The sequence below is a fragment of the Crotalus tigris genome, unplaced genomic scaffold (genome assembly GCF_016545835.1).
Source record: "Crotalus tigris isolate CLP2741 ecotype Arizona unplaced genomic scaffold, ASM1654583v1 scf7180000023829.5930981, whole genome shotgun sequence".
In the NCBI taxonomy this organism is placed as follows: Eukaryota; Metazoa; Chordata; class Lepidosauria; order Squamata; family Viperidae; genus Crotalus; species Crotalus tigris.
Genome location: NW_024100213.1, coordinates 1849573 through 1861759, shown reverse-complemented (window position 1 = coordinate 1861759; position 12187 = coordinate 1849573).

Below are 12187 nucleotides of genomic sequence, written 5' to 3'. Positions count from 1 at the left end.
CACTATGTTTACTTAGAAAAAAATGATTTTTTTGGATATAAGGAAAATATAACTATTGCATGGATAGTATATGTGGTCCATCATGAATTCTCTTTAACTTATATGAACTTACTGTATGTTTAAAAACTGATCCAGATAATACTTTTTAAACAAAGAAAATGTTTATCAAATAAAGATTATCAAATAAAAATATTGTGTAAGTTTAAGAAGTTCAGGCTTAAGGAGATTTCCCATCCATTTTTCAAGATTATGTGTAGTTTTTATCAGTTAATGGCTAATAACTGTTGGTCAATAATACATTGTATGAATGGACAGAATATGTCAACTAATTTTACCCATGTGACAGTTAAAAGTTAGTAAAATTGAATAAGGAGTAGTCAAATCTGCATTCATTTACAAGTTATCTTCCATATGCTTAATTATTTCAATATAAGGGCAAAGAAATACTTCAATCGTGAGTTGGATTGCTATGGTAGCTAAATTAGACAGAACGGGATTATAATATCAAGGAATCTATGTAGTAGGAACAGTGAATAATTTTCTCTAGCCTAGAGTCTTATATTGTACAACAATATCTATCATTACTGCAGCCATATATGAAGAATGCTGATTTAATAGCTTACTAATGTGCTCAAAATATGTAACAGTTATATTTAAGCAAAAATACTCCTAAGCTATTAGGACACTTGATGTTTATTTACATTTAATATTTACCATTTTTAGTTATGTAGATCTTAAAATCTTTAGCAGTGGTATCCTTTGTAAACAGTAATAAAAGTCACTATGTAGCTAAAAGCAATTGTTGCCAAACTAATCAGCTAATTAATGATCAAAACTTTCCTAAATACTTGATAATGGTCCATAAACCTCAAACCTCATAAATGTGGTTTTTTCCTTTTGATAACAGAGCACACAAGAATGGTTTTGTTTGTATATCTATGCAGACAATATTTGGATCTAGTTTTAATTTCCCTCAGACAAACATGAGAAAATATCTAAGTTCATATCTTACTCAGCCAGGACGTTCAATGGAGAACTTGCTCTAACTCTATTCCCTTTTCTTAAATTGTTATAAAAATGAGTCATTTGCCATGTTCCATTTCTTAGACACAAAGCAAAGTAGACATTTGATGTATTAAAGTGTTTTTATCTAAAAGTGATTCTAACAATATATTTCACTCTTTCCTTGAGATATAAACATGAATGTTCTTTATATCCACGGGAAATTCCTTAAAGAGGAGCAAATAGATGGTTTCTGAATTTCAAGAACTTTCCAAGTGGCACAATTTGTTCAAATTAGAGTCAAGCAATATGGTCTGGATCAGGTTGAAGAAGCAGTATCCAATATGGCCTAAAGAAGTCCAGTCTGATATCACATGCAGCACTTGCCTTCCCCAAGGGCATAGCACCAATTCATTTAATTTTCTGATTTTCATGAAATGACAGCAGTTAGTTTACAGTGACAAGCTGAAAACAAAGGACAGTTAATAAAGATGAAAGGAGCAGCTACGTATTTCTCATTCTATCAACTAATAATTTGGAAATCTATTCTTGGAATTGAAACTTGAATTGGCATTTGCAATTTATTTCCATTGGAGAAGACGTATTGTTTGGTAATGGGGTTAAAGAGGCAGCCCAGATTTTTCACTCCGTTTTTAAGATGATTGCTCTCTCATATGAAATGACAAGCCAAACCCAATCATTACATTATCAAATAGTTGAAGATTTCTTCTTTTCTGTGCAAGAATATGTGACAGATTCTGGCAGGATTCCCTGTTTACTCACTTTATAGTGGTCATAACAAGCAGCCCATTAAAATTAATAACTGTGCCTATCTTTAAAAATATTTGGTTAATTCTACATCGCTTCCATCCCACTCCTTTTGTTTTAAGATGAAAATGAAATACAATTTTATGATGTCCAGGAAGCACAGATACAAGACAAATAGCACAAGTGTGTCTCCCAAAAATAAATAGTAAGTGTGGATAGAACTTGTAATAAGTATATTATTTTAGCATTGTAGAGGATGGTGCTCAGAACCCTTTTATCCCGGTTATATATCAAAGGAAGAGAACAGAATGTAATTTATTTTCTGAGATTCAGTAATGGGTTTCTAAGCCTTGGCCACTACAGATGGTTTTGGATTTTTTTTTTTTTTTTGTTAGAAATCAGCTGAAACCACTTTATGTTGCAGACCAAATCTGTCACTCTGAAGATTGCCAATTGACCCAACACTTACTCAATCCAGCCTGAGATAAAAGAAGATCTCCCATTTAGGACATTACGGTCCTATGGAAAAGTTAGCCATTAACTAGGTCTTTCCACAATAAATATATTTTTGTTTTACCTTTTTTTCTATGTGTCATCCTTTCAGTTATTTGAAGAATGTAACCATACCCATCAGTTATCTTTTCTCAGTGCTAAACTTGCCCATTTCCTTCAATCTCAGTTAAGAGCTTTAGTTTCTAGCCCCAGGATCATCTTGGTTGCTCTTTACGGAACCTGTTCCATTGTCCCTAAATCCGTCTTGAAATGTTTGCCCAGAATTAAACATAATACCCAAATTGGGATATGACTTAGGAAGTGTGGAATAATTACTTTCCAAATTTGGAAATTTGTTTTTGTTTATATAGTCTAAAATTGCATTTTTTGCCATTCACATTCAGTTCTATTATACCGATACCTATTATGCAACCCCACCATCTACCAAGCCATTCAATCAGTACACAAGATTTTTATGGTGAGATTTGATCTTCAGAAATCCATGTTGATTTTTGGTAAGACCCTTAGTGGCGCAGTGGTTAGAATGCAGTACTTGCAGGCTAACTCACTGCTCACTCCAGGAGTTTGATTCTGAGCGGCTCAAGGTTGACTCAGCCCTCCATCCTTCAGAGGTCGATAAAATGAGGACCCAGATTGTTGGGGGCAGTATGCTGACTGTAAATCACTTAGAGAGGGCTGTAAAGCACTGTGAAGCGGTATATACATCTAAGTGCTATTGCTACTGCAATTTTTCAATGTGTTTAAAGATCAATTTGTGATCTGTTTTACAATCTTCCTGAATATCAGTGTCAGACTACAATGCAATCTGTCCAATGCATATGTCAGAATTGGCATGATAATAGACGATGCATTGTGATGTAAGTCCTACTGTGTATGTGTAAGCAATACACATACGAAAATGGCACAACTTACACTACATCATAGCTTTCTACCACCAGCTTGCTGATTTTAATGCTCCCCTCCCCTCTGGACATAATAGTCTGATTTATCTCTTCTCTGATCTTCCTATTTCTTTTCCCAAATTAGGAGCAACATGTTCCAATCTTCTGGAACTTTATCAACTTCCACTATTTCTCAAATATAAGTATCTAGCCAGACAGTTGCTTCAGCATCCTAGGGTGAAATTCATCTGGTCCTGGAGATTTAAACTTTACTTCCATGCTTTAAATGTATGATCTTTTTGAGTATTGAAGTATTCCCTAAGAATGTTTCTAACTACAAGTCTCAAGTTTCAATCCTGTCCCTTCTTCCCAGACTTCATAATTTCTGAATGAAACAGTTTTTACTTCAGGGCCTGAACAAAATAGCAGTAACGCTGCTTTTTCTTTGTTAACATTTTGCATAAAGGCTTTGTATAAAGGGGAGGATAAAATTCCAATTCACGGGTAACTATTTTAAAAATAAGGCACAGAGACCAACAAACTTTAAAGTCAAAGAATGAGTAGGTACATAGAAAAGTAGGAGAATAAAACCCTGGATTTAAACTTGGGGATTGATATTCAGAGTTCACGATTTAAACTGGGTGACTAATATTCAAAGTGCAAGATTCCAGAGTCCTGTCAAGTGGTGAACTTGTTAATATGCATTGATTCCTAATTTTCTACAGTGAATCTGTTTATTTCATCTTCTGTTTGGGAAAGAAGATGGAGAAACTTCATCAGAACTAGATTCTCCAGCAACAAACATTCAAATCCTTGCAGGTCCTCAGTCCCTCACTCTACTCCCCATCCCATAGAACAGTGTTTCTCAACCTTGACAATTTTAAGGCATGTGGACTTCAACTCCCAGAATTCCACAGCCAGCAATGCTGGCTGTGGAATTCTGGGAGTTGAAGTCCACATGCCTTAAAATTGTCTAGGTTGAGAAACACTGCCATAGAAGCAGTTTCCTTACCTGCCAAATATGCTGACTTTGCTGAAGTATTTGGAGTGGAGATATCTATCTAGTCTTGGTTATCTGCTTCCACTACAATTGGTTGGAAGAGGGTAGGCTAAATTTACTGCAGTCTCAGCAACTGAATTGTTTCGCTCAAATTTCGCTCAAATTTTCTTCCGAGACTTTCTCAGCGTCTTACTCAGGGCTTCTGCATCCTGCTGAAGAGACTGTTTCTTAACTGGTGGAATATCCAGCTGGTTAGAATATGAATCTCCCTAGTTCTAAACATCCCATTACACTGGAAAGCCCAGATTTTGCTTCCCTATCAGTTTTGGAGTTCTTCTCCAATCTTGTTTCTGGGGCTCAGGTTTCTACCAAGTACTATCAAACTCAATGTCACCAAGAACTTGCAAAAAGGTTTATCCATCCTTCTGCCTTCTTTTCAAGCACCATTATCTTTTTCGGTTAAAAAGGAAGATTTCAGGCTCCTGACCTCTGTAACCCTTATGAAGCATTACTCTCTTCTTTTTGATCTTTTGCAACATTTGCTAAAAGCCCCCCCCTTTTTTTTACCAAATTAGATCTCAGGGGAGCTTACAATTTAATTTGCATAAAAGAAGGACATACATATTTAACTGCCTTTGGTGCTCATTATAGAAAGTTTGATTAGATGTGTCTTCATTTCCAGATAGTCCAAGTGATCAATGCATCATACTTTCCAGGATTCATTGGAAGCTTTTCTAGTAGCTTATTTGCGGTGAGGTTTCAGTGTCCTGCTATTGAAGATACCAACAATCCTGCATGATAAGTTATACATGAATCTATTTTGATTTCAAACTGATCCCCCTGTCCTTCCCCACCAATATATGTACATATATTGATGCTTTTGATTTTACCTTAGCATTGTACTTTTATAATGCACTTTAGAGCTTGCATCAGCACTTTGCCTGAGCATTATTTCCCAGAAGCTCTTTCCAGCCAAGTGAAAATATGAAGATTTTTATCAAGGAACCTTTGGACATGAAAGACTTTTTTCAACATTGCACCATCTTCTCAAAACATGGGACACCTAACAAGGAATTGAAAACTCTTAAAGCTTCTAAGCTTTTGTTGTGTCAGGTCAGGTATGCATAATTCTCTTTCCATTGCAACTTTAATATCTCTTATATTCCTACCTTGCAGAACAACAGGCTAATGAAGGGGAAAAACAGGTTGGAGGGTGGGGTTAAACACATCAGCAGTCTAGCACCCTTGCATTGCCTCAGTAGACCCAAGTCCAGCCCCTTTGAATTCTGTTGACCCTTATCTAGTGCCAGTTTAGTTCTGGCTGATTTAGTTGACCAAATTCTTGTCTAGATTAATGTAAAGAATCAGGATCACTCACTAAATCCAAGCACAGAAGATTTATTATTAGAGCCTATACACAGGAAACTACTTAATTAACTGTCAGCACTAAAATGGCACTAGATAAGGGTCAACAGAATTCAAGAAGGGGTTGGACTTGAGTATCTTGTGAACATACCTATAGAGGTCTTGGTATCAATGAATAAATGATTTATTTTTGTGTTATTCTGGGATATTTTTTCAACTTTCCAACTGAGTTTACAGACTGGGATTCACAGTCTTCCACTGAATATCCAATCCTGCTTAGTTTTTTAAGGATTAACCAAGAATCAGTGAAAACAATCTGGATCTCTAATAGAATATCTAAATATCAAATAGAAGGCCCAGGCAACAACAATTACTTTTGTTATCATTACTGTTATTATTTTGTATGCCCACTCATAAGCAAGTTTACTGGGAATTTACTAATTGTTAAATGCAAAGAAACTGCAAAAGAATAAGTATAGCAGAAATAGCAAAAGGGAACAAAGAAAACAAGGACTTCAGTCCTCCTCACCAAATGGATAAAGTGTCAAGTTGTGCAAGTCCCCCCCCCCCAGGCTTCCGGATTCCAAAGTCTATAATCTCTTAGTATTGCCCATGTTACTTGGGCTGTTGGACATTATGGTCCACAGTTATATTTTCTACCCATGCTGCCAAAATGATGATGCTTACACTATAATCTGCTGCAATGGTTTTCCTAATAATTTTTATTATGACTTTCTTTTCATGAAATGCAATGTCCAACAGACAAACACACACAAAAAAACATAGTTTAGTGTAGTCATTTTCATCCAATTACCCTAGCCCTGCTTAAGGTAGTTTAAGAAGTCAACAGATTGTATTGAATCTTGGTACTCTAATTTACTTAATTGCAGCAACTCTCACCACTCCTATGGGTAGAGTTCCTTATTAGCATAGCAATTGACTTTCTATAAAGCCTCCACAGACCTTTCTTTACAAAATTATTGCATTTGTAATTCTGTAACAATGAAGCATTTGTTTTCAAAGCAATTTACTTCTCCAACCAAAAAGACATGAAACCACTGTGAGCTTGTTCACAAGTTACCGTGCTTTGTCTGACTGTAGAGTAGTACAGAAAAATCACAAGCAATGACAGGTTCATGACCCATTGTCATAACACTGGAAGACGCCCTTTGTGTTTATCATAAAGTAATGTTCTTAAGCCCATTGAAGTGGAGGAGAAAGTCCACTGAGAGGAAAGGAGCTACCTTCTAGTTTACAGCCAGATTGCCGAGCAGTAAAACTCAATAGTAGTTAAGAGTGCCATTTTTTTCATGCCTACTAAAGACTTAGAATTTAGAAATTGCATGCGATTTATAACAGATACATTTCAGCTGGAGTTAGAAGCAGAGTTAGAGCTGCCTTCCACAACCTGGTTCCTTTCCAATTTAGTGGTCTATAAATACCAGCCAGAATGCTATCATACCTGGCATGATGGAAGTCCCAGTTCCATAGGGAAGGTTGGAACAGGGTTTGCACCGAATCCTGGTCATAAGGAAAAGCCATCAGGTCAACTTTTCTGATAATTGGAGAGGCTAACTTGTGACCACTTCACTTATCAAACACCACCACAGTTATCACAAAAACACTAATGAAAAAAGAAATGTATAGCAAAGAATTAACAGAGCCCAAGACTGCAAGATTCAGCCAACAATAAATAAGAACATCTCTCTTTCCAGTCCTCAATACAACAGTAGCTGGCAGTTCTCTTAAAATACTTATTGATACACCCAACAATTGCCTTCCTCTTTACAAGGTCAGCAAAGCTGGGGGGGGGGGGAAACTGCACGAACGTATTGTCAATAAACATCTTAAACAATCAAGTATTAAATATTAACAAAAGGCAATTAGTCTATTTTTTAAAATGCAAAATCATACATTTTGCTTTTATATAGTGAATGCGGTTGATCATTAACCATGCACCCAAATGTTAAGTGATCCCATTGAAGTGTGTTCCATATGCTATCAGAAGAACCATGGGCACTGGCTCTCCAGGATCATGTATTTTCCATCCTAAATGTTGTTGCTGAACCAATCAGATGTGCCTTTGATTTAGCACCATGTTTCTCAACCTTAGCAACTTTTAATATGTGTGGGCTTCAACTCCCAGGAATCCCTAGCCCACATGCTTGTCTTAAAGTTGCTAATATGTAGAAGCCCTGGTTTAGCATAGTACCAGACAGAGTCTTCCAGTTTTAATTTCAGCTATTACGTCCGTTGCTATTACTTTTATATTTTATATAAATAATTTATATCATTATTCAGCTTTATGCAGCAAGATTCTTTTTTTAGACTTTGTATTTGTTTTTAGTGTTAGCTGTTTGCTGAACTGAAAACTTAGCCAGCAAGAAGCAGATTTATACTTTAAATCTTGTCTTATGCAAAAATCATCCTGAACATACAAAACTACTATGGCAGGAGACAATTGTGACATTTGGCTGTTCTAAAAGAACCAGCAGAAGAGTTGGCCAGCTTGAGTTTACAATCCTGTTGTGATGATTGTTAGAAAGATAACACACTGGACAACTTGTTGATTACCCATTCTGTCAGTAATTGTCCATATAAAGGTCTTCATATAAAGACCTTTCCCACCCCTGCTACTCAATATGTTTATAGAGGTACTAATAAAACACCTTACAGGACAGTAAGCAGGAAAAAAACATGATATTTTCTACAAATCTGTGCAACTAGCATACAGAGAAAGCAGGTAGTCCTCGTTTTATGACTACAGTTGAGCCCAAAATTTTTGTTGCTAAGCAAGACATTTACTGTAAGTGAATGTTGCCCCATTTTACGACCTTTCTTGCCACAGTTGTTACGTGAATCACTGCAGTTGTTAACACAGTTATTAGTAACGCAGGAACACAATTGTTAAGTGAATCTGGCTTTCCCAGTGACTTTGTTTGTCAGAAGTTCGCAAAAAGGGATCACAGGACCCCAACAGTCATAAATATGAACCAGTTGCCAAGCGTCTGAATAATGATCATGTGACCATGGAGATGCTGCAACAATTATGAGTGTGAAAACTGGTCATAAGTCACTTTTTTCAGTGCTCTTGTAACTCTGAATGGTCACTAAATGAACTGTTTAGTTACCTGTATTGGCAGGTAACTTTAGGATAATACATCATAAATATAAATGTATTTAAATATAGCTCCTAACAAATAGGACAAGAAAATCCTGCTGATGATGTTACCTAATCTGGTAACAAAATGTTCAAAAACTAAATTGAAACAAGCTTGGACAGCAAATCAATGCCAAAATCTAAAACCCAAGCTACCAGTATTTTCTATTATTTCAAAGTTATATGGGCATAAACCACTGAAACATGCCTGTCGTTGGGAGACCTTTGCAATCAGACAATTGTCGACCCGTGAACAACTACACTTCCTTCATGAGTGCCTCTGAAAGAAAACACTGCTAAAAAACATGCTACAGACCTCCAGTTTACCACCCACAAGCATGGAAACTACCCTACAAAAGTGGGTGTAAAATGCTTCAGTTCATGATTACTGATGCACACAATTGTCTGGAGAAATACCAAAGCATCATAAACAAACAAAAAATTGAATGCCTCAGCGCAATCGGACAAGATCTTACAGACAAACTGGAGAACACAATCAACATGATATCTGACAAACTCCAGACCAGAAAACACAATGCCCTATGAAAGAAACTAAAGTTCATTTCTAAACAGCAAAATGATAATTCAAATTCACGGATCAAAAACCTGTCCAGTAGACCATTATCTGAAGATGCAAAAGCCATCCTCATAAAAGGCCTTAATTTTAACTACAAAAACATGGACTTAGTTGAGTTCCTTGCCAACTTAGAATACATAATAAAAACTAACAAACTTGACCAGGGAACACAAAAAGAAATCAGACAGAGAATCATTCCTAGCATCCAATGGAACAGACAAGACAGGACATATAACCAAGAGGAGAAGAAAATATTAAAGAAACTGGGAAAAGATAGAGACATCATCATCCTACCGGCAGACAAAGGCAGACTAACTGTGGTAATGGACAAAACTGATTACATCAAGAAAGCTGAGAATTTATTTAATGATACTAACACCTATCAGATAATCAACAAAGACCCAACAAAACAATTAGAGAATGGAATAAGAAACACCTTGATAAAAATGGAATAATAAAAACAACTAACTTCAATAGAAATAAAAATTTTACTACCACAAGACTCCACTATACCTAGATTTTATTGACTTCCCAAAATACACAAAAATGAAATAGTGGTGCTATCTGGAGCACCAACATAGAAACTAGTGAAAACATTAAGAAAAAGTCTTCACCATCTTGTCAACAATTTGACTTATTCTATAAACTCATCTGAACAATTTCAATTAATTAAAATAATTGAAGAAGAATAAATGAAGAAGAAATAATGGTCTCATTTGATGTCAGTGTCAAAATAATGAAGAAGAAATAATAGTCTAATTTGATTATTCAGATCTATCAACAATGACCTGGCCAAACCATCTGTGATCTACTCACAGAAAATCAAAGCGATAATGAAAAGACACCTAAAGAACATTCCATGTCCACTGACACTACCATGAAACCTCTGGAGTTATGCCTCATAACACACTCCAAATTCAATGGGGAAATCTGCCAACAAATACAAGGCACGCCTATGGGATCATCTATATCTAACCTAATAGTAGAAGCAATAATGCAGAAACTTGAACGCACAGTCCTGCCAACCATCCAGCCAAAATTTTGGGCACGTTACGTGGATGACACTTTTGCCATCACTAAATGCTCCAGACGAGAAGAAAAACACCATTTACTCAATGATGTGTTCAATGAGATCAGTTTTACATGCAAAGAAGAAAAAAAACAATGACTTCCCTTCCTAAATGTTGACATAAGAAGATAATGGCGAATTAACAACCTGCGTATACTGAAAATCCACTCACAGACCAAATTCTAAATTTCACAAGCAACCATCCCACTGTACCCAAGTGGAGCTGCATCCAGACCCTTTTCAAAAGAGCCAAACAACATTGAGTTATTAAGAAAAGCAGAAGAGAAACACTTTTTCTATGTTTTCCTCCGCAATGGCTATCCAAAAAATTTCATAATACGATGCTTGTCATCCAAATCCCGACAAAATACACAACCAACCACAACCTAAAAACAAGTCCTGTCATACATCAAAGGAACATCCAAATACTGCAACCCCTAGGAATAATGATAGCTCACAAACCCACATTTATACTCAGAAAAGAGCTACCTAAAGTCAAAGACAAAATACAGAAGGAAGACAATAGCAACACAGTATACAAAATCAATTACAATAATTGTAATCAGTTCTGTGTGGGACAAACAGGAAGGCAGTTGAAAACAAGGGTTCATGAACATCGACTAGCAGTTAAACAGCACAACCAAAAATTCCTGATCTCAAGCCACATTGATATTGAACAATACCAGTTTGATTGGGAAGGAACAAAACTCATCGCCCATGCCAATACCCGCCACATATGTGAATTTATTGAAGCCTTGTATTCTACCAAAGGATCAATTAACAAGCATATTGATTTAGATCCAACATATGAATATGTAAGAAACCAGACCATTCAACTGACCAATCAACAAGAGAATCAATCAGCTGCTCAGAATTTAAATATAGATCCAAATGAAAAACCAATCACACGACCAACTGACCACACTGGCACACAAGACATATATAAGCTAAAGAAGAATAAGACAAGAAAATCCTGCTGCTGATGTTACTTAATCTGGTAATGAAACATTCAGAAACTAAATTGAAACAAGCTAGAAAAGCGAACTACTGCCAAAATAACACAGCATAGCCTAATTCAATGTTTCATATACCCAATGTACAATACAGGAGGCTAATGTATTAATTTGGAAATGGACAATTTAAATTCTAATCTCTGCACTGCAGTGAAGTTTGGTTCATTGTTCTGCAAGATTACTTGGTCTCATAATGGTAGTTCTCTGAAAACTACAGTTTATAAATTGAGAACTAACCTTGGAAACATGCCATTCCTCTCTAATTTATACTCTTTTGATATAAATATAGTACATTCTCCCTTCACTTAAGAAATGTCTTGCTGTAAATTCCACCTAATCCAGGGGTCTTCAAACTTGGCCCTTTTATGACTTGTGGACTTCAACTCCCATAATTCCTCAGCCAGCATGCCTGATCTAATCCAATAGCATTCTCTTCATACTACCAGTCGGTCAGAAAAGAATGGGCCATTCTCACAAGAAGTCTGTTTAACTACGCCTACTTAGTTTAGGGCTGGATTTTAACTGTGGACAGGTGCACAGAAAAATCCCTTCTCCTTACATTGTCCATTCAGTTATTTATAAAAAAATATCTATCAATCAGATAAACTGGGGGCTTAGTCTGAAATTCTATGCATATCAATCAGCAAGCAGTCAAAGAACGCGTTCGACTCCTGAGGTAAAATTGCCAACCATATTACATGATGGAATTGAATAGAAGAATCATATTGTCTCTTGATGGTTTAGAATAATTTTCCTTGGATTAATTGACTAAAACTTTCAGTAATGTGTTCACCTAATTCGTAATAAATTGGTTTTCTATTCACATTAACTATTTTATG